The 18443-nt window shown below is 44.2% G+C and overlaps 1 protein-coding gene across 1 annotated transcript in view; it reads right to left on the reverse strand.

The window, feature by feature from the left end:
- The window catches only part of mxra5a (matrix-remodelling associated 5a), a 56888-nt gene extending 39165 nt beyond the window's left edge, over positions 1–17723 (reverse strand). Inside the window, exon 1 of the mRNA XM_069892054.1 lies at positions 17350–17723. The gene's annotated coding sequence lies outside the window, so the exon portion shown is untranslated. The remainder of the gene's footprint in view (positions 1–17349) is intronic.
- Positions 17724–18443: the final 720 nt, after the last annotated feature.

Here is an 18443-nt window from a genome sequence, read left to right on the forward strand (position 1 = left end):
TTAACATTACATATGTTGAAAGAAGAGAAAACATGCAGATGTTGTTGAAAATTTTCAATAAATATTTAGTTCGGTCCTCGACTTAGTCCAAGTTTTTAATTTTGGCCCTCCGTGAATTTGAGTTTGACACCCCTGCTCTACAGGGTCTTGCGGTCCGAGGAGATAACACAAACACCATGGTTGAAGTGAAAACCCAATGCTGGGGATACATTTTAGCTAAGATAAAGATACATCAACAACGTTTTCGGCTTGAGCCCTTCATCGAGGTACAAGATGCAAGGTAAGTTAATTGGTTGCAATTGGACAGCATGGATTTCATGGGCCGGAAGGATCTTCTATTGTGTTGTACTGTTAAAATAAAAAAAAATCTTCAATATAATGCCATTTATTCTTCAGAAAGAGATCTTGACATAGCATTAAAATTTCTTTGTGTCGCGAACAACTTAAACACAGTTAGTTTACCAGTGTTTGTTGTTCTAATCTTTTAATGGTGACTTGGCCCAAGTTAAATTCAATTGTCTCTAGGATGTAGTTAAATGCAAAAGTCTGCAGGTGCCATGATTGAGGTAAAGTAAAACACTTTTTTATTAAAATGATGCAGTAGAGTTAAGAGAATTACAAAATTTAAAAAAAAAATGCAGACTGGGAGATTGTGCCAATGAGCAGCCTTGCTCTTAATTTAGACATTCTGCACAGTAACAGGCCATTTCGGCCCATGAGCCCGTGCTGCCAAATTTACACTCAATTAACCTACTCCCCCGGTACGTTTCGAAGGGTGGGAGGAAACCGGAGCTCCCAGGGAAAATTCCACACAGACAAGGGGAGAAAGTACATACTCCTTACAGCTGGCACGGGATTTGAACCCCGGTCCTGATGGCAGGCGCTGTAAAGGCGTTGCGATAGCCACTACGCCAATCGTGCCACCCTATGACAGAGATCTCCCAGTGGTCAACTACTCCCACACCAACATGTCTGGCCTCAAACCAAAGCCACCTGTAAAGTGGAGGATCAACACCTAATTTTCCGTCTGGGCACTCTCCAACATCGACTTTCTGCTCCCTGATCTCTCTCTCTTCCCCATCCCTCTGTCTTTCCTCCAGCTCTCTAACCCCTTCCCTCTCCATTCATTGCATTATTCCCTCTCCCGACTTGCTGTTGTGCCCTCCTCCCTCATCTACCTATTTACCTCTTGTCTGTGGGCCTGTGCTACTCCACCCGGCTTCTCCCTTTCATTTTATTCAGGCACTTGTCTACATATTGCTTATACCTTGTTGAAGATCTCAAGCCTGAAACATTGGTCAGGTGATTCTATCTTTGCTATTTAAAGTATGGTAATTGACCTGCAGAGTTTCTCCAGCCTTGTGTTTTTACTACCCATGAGATGTAGTCAGTAATTGGATCAGGGCTACACGAAAGGTGATGGAGGACTACAGAGTAAACCCTTATAAAGACAAGCAATATAATTGCCAAGGCACAGAAGCCAACAGACCTAATGTGGCTAAATGGGGATTAGTTTAGACCAGTTGTTTTCAAACTGCCCCCTAAACTCACATTCCAACTTTAGGTGCTCTGTGATTAGAAAGGGATTGCTTAAAGGTGGGATGTGAGTGGGAAGGGAAGGTTGAGAATCACTGCTCTTGACCCGATTGCCACCGAAATACTTGGCTTGAGAAAAATTGTCATTGGCCCATTTCGTTTGGAGTTCTGAAACCCTGCACATAACGAGTCAATGAGGTACAATTAAAACAGAGGTTTTCAAATCTTTTTCTTTCACATACAATCTGAATCAATCCCTTACTAATCACAGGGCATAGGGAATACTTAAAGGAGTATGTGAGAGGAGGGAAGGCTAAGGAGAGTTTTAATAGGAATAATCAAAGTTATGATGGCAAAATAAGGAGAATCTCTTTCCGAAGCTGAAATTAAGATGTTCTAATTTTAGAATAAATGGTAAGAGAACCAGGAGATAAATGAAGATGATTTAAAAAAAAATGCAGTGAGGTCTTATCAGCTGGAATGTTTTACCTGAAATGATTTTGGAAATACAGTCAAGAGCATCTATCAAAGTGGAAATCATTTTGAATAGGAGGAAAGGTGCAAGGCTCTGATGGATCACTAGATCCATTTTTTGAAACGCTTGACAAGCCAATTGGCCAGCTTCCTTCCCTAAATGGTCCCTTTGCCAATGGTTGGCAGGGTCAGTGCCATATCCTCACTCTTTTGTAACATTAGTAATTGATGTGACCAAAGCACATTCCAACTTATCCAGCCTCACGCTAAATCATGAAAACATTGTCAGCCACGTGGTGAATGACAGTAATTTACAAATGAAATAATAGTCCATAGAGTTGGACAGCCTCTGGTGGGGGAGCTCAGTTTCTTGGACAGCCTCTGGTGGGGGAGCTCAGTTTCTTGGACAGCCTCTGGTGGGGGAGCTCAGTTTCTTGGACAGCCTCTGGTGGGGGAGCTCAGTTTCTTGGACAGCCTCTGGTGGGGGAGCTCAGTTTCTTGGACAGCCTCTGGTGGGGGAGCTCAGTTTCTTGGACAGTCTCTGGTGGGGGAGCTCAGTTTCTTGGACAGCCTCTGGTGGGGGAGCTCAGTTTCTTGGACAGCCTCTGGTGGGGGAGCTCAGTTTCTTGCTTTATTGATGAAAAGCAAAAGCAACAGAAGGCAATTCATTTCTAGTGCAGTTCATAAGCCAGCTTGCTAATGTGGACAACCCATTGGTAGACGGTATCTCTAAACAAACACTGGTGGAAGTGCAGATCAATGATCAAGAGAGAGCAAAACATGAAAGTCTGCAGATTGATCGAAGTAAAACCACAAGGCTGGAGAAACTCAGCAGGTCAAAAAACAGTATACATTTTGTAGCAAAGATAGATACCTAACCAGCGTTTGGGGCTCGAGCAAGCTATACAGACTTTCATGATTTATTCTCGTTAAATCCAGCGTTGAGTATAGTAGGCCATGAGGTATCTAATCAGAAGGTGAGGTGATTTTCCTCAAACTTGTGTTCAGCTTCATTGGAACAATGGAGGAGGCCAGAGCCAGATAGAACAGTGTGGGATTTAGGTCGAGAGTGAAAGCAGCAAACCACTTGAAGTTAAGGGTCACAGCACATGTTCTGCAAAGTGGTAATCCAATCTATGTTTGATTTCTGCCAATGCAGAGAAGACCACACAGTGAGCACCAAATTCACGATACCAAATTGAAAGAGTGCAAATATAGAGCATCTCCCACCTCTGCATCATTTTGCTTCTGGTGTGAAATGATTTATTGCCACCTGACATTACTGTAGTTTGGTTGACAGGATTCACCTCCATGGTATTTCCCAATCATGGCTTTGCAACTGTGTCTCAGAATGATTTTAAATGCATGCTTGGTAAATCCTGCTTGAATGGATATTAAACGACCAAAGGAACTGCTCACACTAACCATCCGAGACTCTCATTTATATTTATTTTTAATCAATAGAATACTTGTCCTGCATATGTATTATTTGTTTGCATGGGTGTTGTGTCTAGTTGTGTGTCAGCATGTTTTTCACGGAGGACCAGACACTGTTTCATCAGGTTGTACTTATGCAACCAGATGACAATAAATTTGACTATTAATGAGCTAATGCACATTAAACATATTAACTCATTGTGGACATAGCCTCAACTAAATGTTTTCTTCTTTTGGAAGAGTGCTGTAATTTAATAAGTCTTTAAATGTTTTGAAGAATTCTATTGGGAATCCATCCTCTCCTGGTGTTTTATTATTTGGTAATTTTTAAATTATCTCTTGTATTTCTACTATTCCAAATGGTTCTGTTAATTTATTTTGTTCCTCTATTTGTAGTTTTGGTAGTTCAATTTTAGTCAGAAATTCATCTATTTTCCCTTCTTTCCCTTCGTTTTCAGTTCAGTATAATTGTTCATAGAATTCTCTAAAGTTTTCCTTAATTTCTTTTGGATTATATGTAATTTGTTTGTCCTTTTTCCTTGATGCCAATACCATTTTCTTAGCTTGTTCTGTCTTAAGCTGCCATGCTAGGATTTTGTGCGTTTTTTCACCCAGTTCATAATATTTCTGTTTTGTCTTCATTATGTTCTTCTCCATTATGTTTGTAATGTTTCATATTTTATTTTTTATCCGCCAATTCTCTTCTTTTAGTTGTATCTTACTTCATTGCTAATTCTTTTTCTATATTTACTATTTCCCTTTCCAACTGCTCTGTTTCCTGATTATAGTCCTTCTTCATCTTGGTTACATAACTTATTATTTGCCCTCTAATGAATGCTTTCATTGCATCCCATGGTATAAACTTATCTTCCACTGATTCCGTATTTATTTCAAAATACATTTTTATTTGTTTTTCAATAAATTCTCTAAAATCCTGCCTTTTAAGTAACATGGGGTTTAATCTCCATCTATACATTCTTGGAGGGATGTCCTCTAGCTTTACTGTCAATATTAAGGGTGAATGGTCCGATAGTATTCTAGCTTTATATTCTGTTTTTCTTACTCTATCTTGCATACTAGCTGATAACAAAAATAGGTCTATTCTTGAGTATGTTTTATGTCTAGCCGAGTAATATGAATATTCCTTTTCTTTTGGGTGTTGTTTCCTCCATATATCGAAAAGTTGCATTTCTTCCATTGATTTAATTATAAATTTGGTTACTTTGTTCTTTCTGTTAATTTTTTTCCCAGTTTTATCCATATTTGAATCCAAATTCAGGTTGAAATCCCCTCCTATTAATATGTTCCCTTGTGTATTTGCTACCTTCAAAAAGATATCTTGCATAAACTTTTGATCTTCCTCGTTAGGTGAATATACATTGAGTAGATTCCAAAACTCCGAATATATCTGACATTTTATCATTACATATCTCCCTGCTGGATCTATTATTTCCTCTTCTATTTTAAATGGCACATTTTTACTAATTAATATAGCCACTCCTCTTGCTTTTGAATTATACGATGCTGCTGTTACATGTCCTACCTAATCTCTCTTTAATTTCTTGTGCTCAAATTCAGTTAAGTGTGTTTCTTGCACAAAAGCTATATCAATTTTTTCTTTTTTCAGTAAATTTAGCAGTTTCTTCCTTTTAATTTGGTTATGTATTCCATTAATATTTAAAGTCATATAGTTCAACGTAGCCATTTTATACTTTGTTTATCTTCCCTTTCCGTTTTTCCATCATTACCTTTCCTCCTTTTTCATTTCTGTTTAATTATTTTAAACCCTTTATAAGACAACATTCCTAAAACATCAAACATTTTCCTTATTCTCCTATTTAAAACTTCTTTAGCCCCAATCTCCCCTTCCCCTCCTGAGTTGTCCTTTATCCCTTGTCGGACAACCACATCTCCCCTCTCCATTTGGGTTTGCGAATTCACTCGCAAGCGTCAGCTGATTTTGCAGTGACTGCAACTCCTCCCCCCCCAGCCCCCCCCAGAATAGATTTCACTTTTCATATGTAACAAAGGTCACTCTTTTAGTTCCCTCCTTATTCCCTCTATTCCATTTCCTTCCCTTATTAATTCTTGTCAATACTATCTATATTTTCCTCTAAATACGGATACATTCACGTATGCACATTATACATATACACACATATACCCCTTTACACACATAGATATAGATCGTAGTCATTTTTACTCTCATTACACGTCTTCATCCCTCAGTGTATTTTGTAATTGTTCTGCAAATTTTCGTGCTTCCTCTGGATCCGAGAATAGTCTGTTTTGTTGTCCTGGAATAAATATTTTCAATACCGCTGGATGCTTTACTATAAATTTATACCCTTTCTTCCATAAAATCGCCTTTGCTGTATTGAACTCCTTTCTCTTCTTCAGGAGTTCAAAACTTATATCTGGATAAATGAAGATTTTTTGCCCTTTGTACTCCAGTGGCTTGTTGCCCTCTCTTACTTTTTCCATTGTCTTCTCCATTACCTTTTCTCTTGTAGTATATCTTAGGAATTTTACTAAAATAGATCTTGGTTTTTGTTGTGGTTGTGGTTTAAAGGCCAATGCTCTATGTGCCCTTTCTATTTCCATTTCTTGCTGTAGTTCTGGACATCCTAAGATCCTAGGGATCCAATCTTTTATAAACTCTCTCATATTCTTGCCTTCTTCATCTTCCTTAAGGCCCACTATCTTTATGTTATTTCTTCTGTTATAATTTTCCATTATATCTATTTTCTGAGCTAACAGCTCTTGTGTCTCCTTAACTTTTTTATTAGATTCCTCTAATTTCTTTTTTAAGTCCTCTACCTCCATTTCTACTGCTGCTTCCCGCTCTTCCATCTTGTCCATTTTCTTTCCCATTTCTGTTAAGGTCATATCTATTTTATTCATTTTCTCTTCTGTGTTGTTTATTCTTCTTCTTAAATCATTAAATTCCTGTGTTTGCCATTCTTTAAATGACTCCATGTATTCTTTAATAAGAGAAAGTATATCCTTTATCTTGCCTTTCTTTTCTTCTTCTATTTCACTGTACTCTTCCTCTTCCTCTTCTTCTTCCTCTGGGTTGGCCATCTGTTGTTTCTTTGTTGCCCTTTTCTTCTCTTCTTTCTTATTTTCATTGTCTTCTGTGGTCTCTTCTTGCTGCAGGTGTTCTGCAGCTGTCGTTGCCGGCTGTGGAGATCGACTCCCCAGCTGGTCACCCCTCCCGTCGGTGTGTTTTTTTTGCATGCGCGGTTGCGCACTTTTACTCGGCTCAACGAGCCATTTTTGTAGTCCACTTTCTACCGACCTGAGGGAGCGGGTTTCTCTCTCCACCGCGGGCCTCTTCGAACAGGTAAGGCCTTCTCCTTCTTCCTCCGTTGTCGTCTCTTCCTCTCTTCTTACCGTTGATTTCGATTTTTCTTTTTTTGTCGCCATCTTCTTTCCACCTTTATACTCACTTTTTTTTAACTTTTATTTCTGTGCCTTTGTGTTTTCCTTTGTTTTTTTTTTGACTTTTCTGGAGAGGGCTGGAGTTCACCGTCCGGCCACTACTCCATCACATGACTCCCCCCGGAAGAGTGCTGTAGATGGGGCATTGTTAAGGTTGAGAATAGGGAACATGCAAAATGGAAATCTTATATGACAGAAGAAATTTTTCCACATGATGTATACCAGCCAATGAAGCATGATTAACATTGGAAGGAATATAAAATAAAATAGAATACAATAAAAAAAAAACAGACAATAAACCATGTATAGTAAGAGCACAATCTTCTAAAATAAATTGTTAAAAAAAGATGACTGATTCTGAAATATTGGTGCAGCAACCACTCAATGCTGTGAACTGATATTTAACATATCACGGCTTCATGAAAAAAAAATCTCTTTTTAAGTCTGGTAGTTCTCGAGCAAAGGCATCTTCCCGATAGTTCATGGTTAGGGTGTGTTGCATCTTTAATGATATTCCTCACCCTGTCCAAACATCGTCGCCTATAGATAGATTCGATGGTTGGCAATTGCATTTCGATAATACGTTGGGCAGTTTACATGACCCGCTGGAGGACCTTGCTATCTTGTGCAGAACAATTCCCAAACCACACAAAAATACTATACTCAGCACTGTCTCAATAGTACATCTACAGAAATCCATCGGCACTCTGGGGCGTAGGCAAAGGGCTCATGCCCAAACATTTATGGTTTTCAGACTGCAGGCACGTTAGCGGCACAATCAAGGAATTTTGCTGCTACGCGGGCAGTCTAAAAAAAAGTCTTTGAGTCAATTCCTGCACCCCAATTTACCCTTCAGGACCCCTACAGCCTTTTGGGGGAAGTCTGGAGTGTAAATCATACCAGAAAAAAATTGTCCACTCTACTGCACATCCAACCACCGGGACTGTTACACTCAGGGACTTGCAGTCTAAAAAGACCCCCAGTATGAATGACCACACGAGCCGTGGTTATGTTAATTTTTTTCCACAATTTTCCCAACATTTGAGAACTGTTGGTGTAGTGACCCTCCCTGCTGCAGCAGGAGGACATTCTTTTTATATATTGCACAAAATATTCTAATTGATCAGCAGATGGGGATGGGACATGGGAAAGCTTCTTCGAGGGTGGGATAGAGGGAGACCATGATGCAAGAGGGGTCCATTGGTCTGTATGATGATTATTGGAAAGCCAGATTTGATGAGATGAGAAAGGATTTGCAGGGAGTGGTTTGGGCTGATTTGTTTTATGGGAAGGGGGTAGAGGAGAATTGGAGATCTTTTAATTTCAGAATCAGTAATCTTTTTTTAACAATTTATTTTAGAATATTGTGCTCTTATTATACATGGTTTATTGTCTTTTTTTATTGTATTCTATTCTATTTTATATTCCTTCCAATGTCTTTTGAGCATGTAGAACCTTTATGTTCCTGTTAGGATAAAAGGCAGAGCCAAACGTTCAAGAGAGCCGTGGTTTTCAAGGGAGATTAGAAAGTTGGTTTGAAGTTAAAGGGAGGACTATATTAAATGCAAGAAATAAGGTATGGACGAGATGCTTGGAAAATACATGGATTGTAAAAAGAAGCACAAGAATGAAATTAGGAAAGCGAAAAGAAGGTACAAGGTGGCTATAGCAAACAGGGGAAAAGTTAATCCGAAGAGTTTTTACAAATATGTAAATAGCAAAAGGAAAGCGAAGGATAAAATTGGTCCATTAGAGAATCAGAGCGGACAACGGTGTGCGGAGCCATATGAGATGGGGAAGATATTGAATGAGCTCTTCTCTTTGGTATTCACTAGGGAAAAGGATATGGAATTGTGTAGGATGAGAGAACCAAAAGGGGTGATCATGGAAAATGTAGGGATTAGGAAAGATGGGGTATTGGAACTTTTGAGGCATGTAAAGGTGGATACGTTTCTGGGTCCCGACAGGAATTTCCCCAGGACCTTGAGGGAAATCAGGGAGGAAATAGCAGAGGCTCTCACAGTGATTTTGCAATAGTCACTAGAGGAGGGCATGGTGCCGCTGGATTGGCGTGTTGCAAACGTGGTTCCTCTGTTTAAAAAGGGCGCCAGGTGTAGGCCCAACAATTATAGGCCAGTAAGTTTGACATCAGTGGTTGGTAAATGAAACAAAGTATTCTTAGAGATAATATGTATAAGTATCTAGAGGGGCAGGGACTATTCAGGGACCCAACGTGGATTTATGTGGGGAAGGTCACCTTTGACAAAACTTGTTGAATTTTTTGAGGACGTGACTAGGAAGGTTGATGAGGGTAGAGCAGTAGATGTTGTCTATATGGATTTCAGTAAGGCCTTCAATAAAGTTCCACATGGAAGGTTGGTAAGGAAGGTTCAGGCACTAGGTATTAATGTTGAGATAGTCAGATGGCTTCAACAGTGGCTAGAAGGTAGATGCCAGAGAATCATCGTGGATGACAGAGAATCTGTCAGGATGGAGGCCGGTGATGAGCGGTGTGCCTCAGGGATCGGTGTTGGGTCCCTTGTTGCTTGTCATTTACATTATTGATTTGGATGACGGGGTGGTAAATTGGGTTAGTAAATATGCGAATGATACAAAAATAGGGGGAGTTGTGGATGGTGAAGATGGTTTTCAGAGACTGCAGAGGGATTTGGACGCTTAGAAGGGTGGGCTGAAAGGTGGCAGATGGAGTTTAATGTAGACAAGTGTGAAATGCTTCAATTTGGGAAGAATGATCAAAACAAGACAAATGCAGTGAAGGGGAGGGCAATGAGGAAGGCAGAGGAACAGAGAGATCTTGGAATAATGGTTCATTATTCTTTGAAAGTGGATTCTCATGTAGATAGAATGGTAAAGAAGGCTTTTGGTCTGCTGGTCTTTACAAATCAAAACATAGAATATAGGAGCTGGGAGGTGATGTTGAGACTGTTCAAGGCATTGGTGAGGCCAAATTTGGAGTATTGTGTGCAGTTCTGGTCTCCAAATTATAGGAAGGATATCAATAATGTAGAGAGGGTGTAGAGAAGATTTACTAAAATGTTGTCTGGATTGCAGTATCTAGAATACAAAGAAAAATTGATTAGACTGAACATTGGAGCATAGAAGGTTGAAGGGGATTTGATAGAGGAATTTAAAATTATGAGGGGGATAGATAGAGTAGAAGTGAATAGGCTCTTCCCTTTGAGAGTAGGTGAGATTGGAATGAGGGGTTAGGCGGCAAAACTTTAGAGATAACATAAGAGGAAGCTTCTTCAGAGAGTGGTGGCTGAGAGGAATGATCTTCCAGAAGAGGTGGTTGCAGCAGGGTCCATTTTGTCATTTAAGAGAAGGTTGGATGAGTGCATGGATGTGAGGGGATTGGAGGGTAATGGACAGCAAGCAGGTAGGTGGGACTAGAGGGGCCGAGATGGCCTGTTTCGTACTGTAATTGTTATATGGTTATAATGCCCAATGTCACTTCCCATTTAAGGATTCATGATCAATCTAAAGCAAGGTTATATCGGACTGTAGCTCATTTTAGATGTGGATCTATTCATTACTTAATTTGCTGTTTTACTAAGGATTCTGAAAATCCAGGAGTTGAAGATTATTTTACTGTCATGTTCTTTTTCTTTGGCTTGGCTTCGCAGATGAAGATTTATGGAGGGGGTAAATGTCCACGTCAGCTGCAGGCTCGTTTATGGCTGACAAGTCCGAAGCAGGACAGGCAGACACGGTTGCAGCGGTTGCAGAGGAAAATTGGTTGGTTGGGGTTGGGTGTTGGGTTTTTCCTCCTTTGCCTTTTGTCAGTGAGGTGGGCTCTGCGGTCTTCTTCAAAGGAGGTTGCTGCCCGCCGAACTGTGAGGCGCCAAGATGCACGGTTTGAGGCGATATCAGCCCACTCGTGGTGGTCAATGTGGCAGGCACCAAGAGCTTTCTTTAGGCAGTCCTTGTACCTTTTCTTTGGTGCACCTCTGTCATGGTGGCCAGTGGAGAGCTCGCCATATAACACGATCTTGGGAAGGCGATGGTCCTCCATCCTGGAGACGTGACCCACCCAGCGCAGCTGGATCTTCAGCAGCGTGGACTCGATGCTGTCGACCTCTGCCATCTCAAGTACTTCGACGTTAGGGAAGAAAGCGCTCCAATAAATGTTGAGGATGGAGCGGAGACAACGCTGGTGGAAGCGTTCTAGGAGCCGTGGGTGATGCCGGTAGAGGACCCATGATTGGGAGCCGAACAGGAGTGTGGGTATGACAACGGCTCTGTATACGCTTATCTTTGTGAGGTTTTTCAGTTGGTTGTTTTTCCAGACTCTTTTGAGTAGTCTTCCAAAGGCACTATTTGCCTTAGCGAGTCTGTTGTCTATCTCGTTGTCGATCCTTGCATCTGATGAAATGGTGCAGCCGAGATAGGTAAACTGGTTGACCGTTTTGAGTTTTGTGTGCCCGATGGAGATGTGGGGGGGCTGGTAGTCATGGTGGGGAGCTGGCTGATGGAGGACCTCAGTTTTCTTCAGGCTGACTTCCAGGCCAAACATTTTGGCAGTTTCTGCAAAACAGGACGTCAAGCGCTGAAGAGCTGGCTCTGAATGGGCAACTAAAGCGGCATCGTCTGCAAAGAGTAGTTCACGGACAAGTTGCTCTTGTGTCTTGGTATGAGCTTGCAGGCGCCTCAGATTGAAGAGACTGCCATCCGTGCAGTACCGGATGTAAACAGCGTCTTCATTGTTGAGGTCTTTCATGGCTTGGTTCAGCATCATGCTGAAGAAGATTGAAAAGAGGGTTGGTGCGAGAACACAGCCTTGCTTCACGCCATTGTTAATGGAGAAGGGTTCAGAGAGCTCATTGCTGTATCTGACCCGACCTTGTTGGTTTTCGTGCAGTTGGATAACCATGTTGAGGAACTTTGGGGGGCATCCGAAGCGCTCTAGTATTTGCCAAAGCCCTTTCCTGCTCACGGTGTCGAAGGCTTAAGCCGCACTGTGATTCTGGGAGAATATTCTCGGCGACACTAGGTATTATTCTATTTAGGAGAATCCTAGCGAAGATTTTGCCTGCTGGTTCGCTGCAAGCTCAACTGTCATGTAATAAAATGGAAAACGACAGACAAATTTTCATTTTGTCCACAAAATTTGTTATCACCAGAAATTACCCGATACCCCTTACAGTCAGAGAAAGAGAAGCAAAAGAGAATCCCCCCAGCGTCATTGAGTGTCCATGGATTTGCTCTAACGCTCCCGCAGTCTCCACAGCCACACAGCCTTCAGTTCAAACCAACAGCAACCCTAGCACCAAACGCACACCTTTGACATGATCCGCAAGCTTCCAGCGCCATCCCACATCCCTGTTCTGATACCTGGTATCTATTTCAGCTGGTCTCAAGCCAGGCACCACCAGTCTGCAGCCTAGTGTGAGTCCTTTGACTACAGCCTGCATCCTATTTAGCTACTTTGCCTTGAGTCACCAACACCCTGCCTACTGTGTATTCTTCAGCCTCAGAGCCCCTTAGTGGTCCGCTGTCAAGGTCACTGTCCCATAGATTCTTTCTCAAACGGGGTATGGTTTCCCCATTTTCTGGTGGTTTGCACCAGTCCCCTCGTTCCCTGGAGTCAGCAAACCCTCATGGCTGCTACCGATCATAGCCACCACCATCTTGTGGGTGGGGGGGGGGATGTTGAGACTCTTATATTTCCACTAATTTATTTTATTTTCATAAATTTATTGCAATTTCTGCACCTGTATGCAAAACAACAGATTTTGTGACACGTGTTCATGGCAATAAATTCTGAATCTGACCCCTAATGTTAATGCCCTTGAGGTATAGAACTGAGCATTGAGCTGCCAACTAATTCAAACTTTCAAAAATAGAGATCACTCAGGGTTAAAGAAGCAGTGGGTTTGTGAGTCAATATTTAACACAGTGGTTTTATTTTCTCGTCCTGTTGAATATAACATCTCGAATCAGGCTGTGGCTCAGACAAGTTGTTGAAATTGAGAGAGTAGGTGAATTAGAAGCAGTTATTAGTACAAAGTCCTTTAATCACCCTGTCCACAATCTGCCTCTACTGGAACATTTGACTCACTGGCACTCACAAGTTCCAGCCCATATCCCCTGTGAAAGAACAGGAAGAAAGTGTTCAATTGATGAAAGGAATAATTCACAAAGTTTTTTAAAAAAAATCAACCAAATGGAAACAATTAAACAAGAATCTGTGATAAATCTTTTTTTAATTGTTAACTTTGGAGGGGATAAGGAATGTCCATGTTTGAAATCAAAGTGAAATTTTGCACTGACGTGAACTCTCACGCCCTCACAAAAGCACACGCTTTCTGCATTTGGGGCCTGGTTCCTTGTCAGTATCAATAAATGTCTTTACTTTCCATTGAAAACCCATATCCACATTTATTATGAATATGGTCAAACACTTCAAAGTTGTACATCTGAGTTCTTCTTCTGTTATGGCAGGAAAAATGTTGCCAGTAATCTTCCGTTCCAACCTCCAAGTTTCATCCCCTTTTGCAATTTAAAACAGTAACATAACTTTTTAAGCGCTGCATGAAAGTTAACATGGCGAGATTCTGGCTCAAAAAAAAAGGTGGCACTGCCGGAGCCACTGTCATGGCAGCACTGCCATTGATGTGGACCAGTGGGGACCAGAGACACAGCACTCCTCTGCAGGTCCAACTGCCCAGACTGGCTGCCATCAACTCCGTACAAGCTTTCCATAAATCTTCGTCCGCGAAGCCAAAGCCAAAGAAATGAATCGACTGTGGTTTATTTTAAAAATCCTGCAACTGCGGGGTCTGGGCCCAGGATGCCTATCTTTGGCAATGGCCTCGTGGTGGGGAGCATTTACAGACTCCAGGAATGCAGAAGACTCGAGCAGGGCACCAGAAAATGGGGAGTCCATCCACCGTTTGTGGAGGAGGAGATGACCCATCGGACGGTGACCACAGCGGCGGATCAGCGAGGGGCTCTGAGGCTGAAGAACACTCAGGCGGCAGGCGTCTGGTGATTGCAGTCAAGGTTCACGCAACCAGGCTGCGGACTGCTGGAGACTGTCTGAAGTGGTACCACGTATCAGATCCGAGATGCAAGAGGGTGTGCCAAGGGCACTGAAGGCTTCATGATCATGTCAGAGGGGTTTGGATCTGGAACCCGGGTTGCCAATGGTTCAGATTAAAGTCTGTGTGGCTGCGGAGGCTGTGGGAGCACTGGAGGTGAATCCATTAGCCACTTTCAGGTGCTCGGATGCAGATAATGTGCCGGCAGGAGGAGTGCAGCTGGGACGTTCAGGTGGCCGCAGAGAAGACACCTTTCTGCTACCTGAACGTGCTGGCTGAAGGAAAGCCTCATCCGAGCAAATGCTGGCTCCTGTGGACTGTGGCTGTCATCCCACTGCTGTTTTCAGGGGCAACGGGGGATTCTCGGAGCTGGAGATTATACCTACAGGAAGGGGTTAGCTCAGTGCTCCTTCTGGCCAGGTTCTCCATTTTCAGGTGGCCTCCCGACAGCTGCATAGGGGTAGAATATGTGGCTTTACATCGGGGTATTTTGGCCACCTGAAAGTGCCTCATGACTCAGTGTCTCTGAGGGGACTCGATTTTGGTTCTTTTTTCTCTGACTGTAAGGGGCACCGGGCAATTTCTGATGTTAGTGAATATTTGTCTGCTTTACGGTAGACTAGATTACATTATCTGTTTTATTAAATGACAATTAACAGAAGAATCTTGAGCCATAGAACGCATTTAAAGCAAAACAATTCGCTAATAATCTGAAATAGAAAACTGCATTTCATTTTAATCCTTTGGATAGATTTTCACTGTTTTTTTTGCTACAAGCGGAGATCAATATCAGTAAGATCAACATAGTAAAGTGGGATAAACTGTTGCGATTATCTATATCTTTACATATTCTGTTACAAGTGCCTCCGATCCACCTGAACTTCAACTAGATTGAGTCAAACAAGTTGTTCATTTTCCATCTCCTTCTGCCTCAAGATGAATTTCCCCTTAGACTGACCAGGTTTAATCTGCAGGATTTTAAAATAAAAAATAATCACCGCTTAACAATCTCTCACTTTATTGCATTAAGGGAGGGATTTGAAACCAATGGATCAACACCTTAGTTTAAGTCGAAAGAATTTCAGACTATTTGTGCGGAGAGTAGATTTTAATGCAATTCCTGCTCAGTGATTATGTACAAAATATTTTTAGTGTATTGTTCAAGTATACATCAATAAAATGCATTGCTGAACACACAGGTACATAGTGAGCAATGAGGCCATAGTTTACTCTGAGCAATGGAGCCTATGCTGGACACCTACGTGGGTCACCTGCAGTACCTTATAGTTTGAGTACACCTGAGATTGTCTGATCTCAAGCTAAGCAGGCCCAGTACTTGGAAGGGAGACCACCGAGGAACATCAGGTGCTGTAGGTTTCTGTGAGGGGCACTGCCGTCATGTATGTTACATACTAAATGTAGTATTACATGACAATAATGGAACCTTCACCATTATTTATCTGGGAACATTTGCTTGTCAGATCTGAAGCAAACAAAAATGAATGATCTATGCTGCAGGTACCCTTAGGTTCACCTGCAGACCTGGATGAACAATTTGTATGGATAACTATGGTGTGTGTGTGTGTGTGTGTGTATGTATTTAATGACTAGTTGTGCATTTATGTGCCCATTTGTCAATGCACGGCATGCGTATTTAAGCACCTGTTTATCATTTGTATGTGCACTCACATGCATCCTGGCTTTGTCATCAATGTCTGTGTGCCTATTCCCTGCATACTGCAGCACATTTGCTCGCACTGGCCTGCGATATTTGTCAGCCAGTGAACTGGGGAAGACGAAGTAGAGGGCAGCAGTACTGCGTTTTTCACCTCTACCTTCCCCGCGGATCAGAATCAGCGGGCACACGCCAGCCCCCGGCGACCGCACATCAATCTCGGTGCAGCCTGCCCGACCGCGGGCATTTGCAATGACGACGGCTCTGAACTGAGGTGGGGGGGGGTCGGCTTTGTGGTGATATTAAATTGTACTGACCATAACCACACCAGCAGTATAAGACAGCTTTAATAAACTAATATGTACACTAAGAGGGTCTTGTCTCTCTGCAAGACGAACCTGGAAGGCCAGACTGTAGCTCTGGACTCCTTTATGGACAAGGTCACTGGGATGACCCCTGGTGACCTAGTGATGTAATTACATATCCCCACAGGCTTCTTGAAACCCAGTTGCAGAGGGCAGTTCAGGATCACCCCCTCCCCTATCTTCTCCCACCCTCTCTCTCCTTCCCTCCCACCCTCTCTCCTCCCCTCCCACCCCCTCTCTCCTCCCACCCCCTCTCTCCTCCCACCCCCTCTCCCCTCCCACCCCCTCTCCCCTCCCACCCCCTCTCCCCTCCCACCCCCTCTCCCCTCCCACCCCCTCTCTCCTCCCACCCCCTCTCTCCTCCCCTCCCCCCTCTCTCCTCCCCTCCCCCCCTCTCTCCTTCCCTCCCCCCCTCTCTCCTCCCACCCCCTCTCTCCTCCCACCCCCTCTCTCCTCCCACCTCCTCTCTCCTCCCCTCCCCTCCTCCCCTCCCACCCCCTCTCTCCTCCCCTCCCCTCCTCCCCTCCCACCCCCTCTCTCCTCCCCTCCCCTCCCCTCCTCCCACCCCCTCTCTCCTCCCCTCCCCTCCTCCCCTCCCACCCCCTCTCTCCTCCCCTCCCACCCCCTCTCTCCTCCCCTCCCACCCCCTCTCTCCTCCCCTCCCCTCCTCCCCTCCCACCCCCTCTCTCCTCCCCTCCCCTCCTCCCCTCCCACCCCCTCTCTCCTCCCCTCCCCTCCTCCCCTCCCACCCCCTCTCTCCTCCCCTCCCACCCCCTCTCTCCTCCCCTCCCACCCCCAGGGGGATTGCTGATGTGGTCCAGGGGAATTTCCTCCGCCAACATCCTACTATGAGCCGGGAACATTCAAACCAGAGGGAAGCCGGTTCGCGCAACGTGCGGCCCTCCCTCCCACTCGCGGGCAGAGGGTGCGGAGACGGGGACCCCAGCCTGCCGGAGGAGATCTGCGCGCCGCTGCTGTCCAAATGCAGATGACTCCTGCTTGGGACACTTTTGTCTCCCCCTCCCCCGGGAGACAGTGTGTAAGAGTCGATAGAAACACTCTGCCAAGCCCCCCCCCCCGATGGGGATTTCACCTGGGTTTCCAAGGATTGACTTTGTGGGGTGGGGGGAAAAGTTTGCTAACTCTCCATTCCCACTGAATCGAGGGGGCAACGTGCACTGCAAACTTTTAGAACAGTGAAATCTGATCTCACTAATTGGCCACCCATCAACCACTTTAAAAGTTACATTCTCATTAAGATGCGAACATAGTTGCAAACCCAGTTTGAAACAATAATGACATTATTTTAGAAAGTCAAATTTATCCTTGAACGAGTAAAACAGGCGTCATTTACCTTGTAATTCGCTGTAGATGCCAGCGGGGATCTCCAGACTCCTTGATTTACATTAACAATCTCTCTCTCTCTCTATAGAATGGCAACAATTAATCTTTCGGATCAGGGTGCGGGCGCGAAATTCCCCGCCGACCCCTCGGAGCCGAGCAGCGAATGAGCCGGACAGGCATTTAGATAGAGGAGAACCTCCTGGGCAGGGGATTCAGCCCTCCCGTCCTCCACATCGTCGCCCGCGTTGACTGCCCCATTTGCAGGGAGCCACACCGTTCCCCCAGCTCCCCCTGAAGTTGACACCAGCGGCTTCTGGGGGTGGGCAGCTGGGCAAGTCGCGGATTGAGTTGAAGAGGGGGGCTGAGACTCGCTCAGGTTCTCTCGTGGCAACCAGGAGATCCAAACGGAGGAGGAGGAGGGGGGGGGGGGGGTCCGTGAATCTGCCTCGTTCCCTGTGCGAGACTTGGGGAGGCTTTCTGACCGAGGGAGTGTGAGATGCTGGTCTTTTGTGCAGACACCCCTGGGCTGGACTGGTTCCGGAGGTGGGGGGCATTCCTGAAAAGGGGGGGGAGTGCATTGTATTTCACGCAATGGACTCTTCATTGGGTGGAGACAGGCACATGAGCTGCTCCGTGAAGCAAACCAATTGAACTTCTTCCAATAATGCATTCCAATGCTGCAAATAGAACAGGGACCAGGCAGGAACTATGGGGAGAGATAGAGGAGTTGGGGTGTTATGATAAAGTTGTATCAGACACCACGAGTGAGGCCCAACTTGGAGCATTGTGTGCAGTTTTGGTCACCAAAGGACAGGAAGGCTATCAATAAGATTGAAAGAGTGTAGAGAAGATCTACTAGGATGTGGCCTGGGCTTCAGGAACAGGGTAGGACTGGTGGGCACTACCAGTTGCCCCAATAATCACAAGGGCAAAGACTGAGGGGAACGGTAGGCTTTATTGCACTGACTCAGATCCAAGCCAGGGAAGGGAGAGATGGCCCAACCTCTATGGCCTGGGAGTCAATGGGAGCGTGTCATCAGGGGACAGGCCCAGCCCGAGCCAATTAGCACACACAATCCAATGACATTCACCCCCTCATTTTAA

Source organism: Narcine bancroftii, chromosome 7 (assembly GCF_036971445.1).
Source record: "Narcine bancroftii isolate sNarBan1 chromosome 7, sNarBan1.hap1, whole genome shotgun sequence".
Classification (NCBI taxonomy): Eukaryota; Metazoa; Chordata; class Chondrichthyes; order Torpediniformes; family Narcinidae; genus Narcine; species Narcine bancroftii.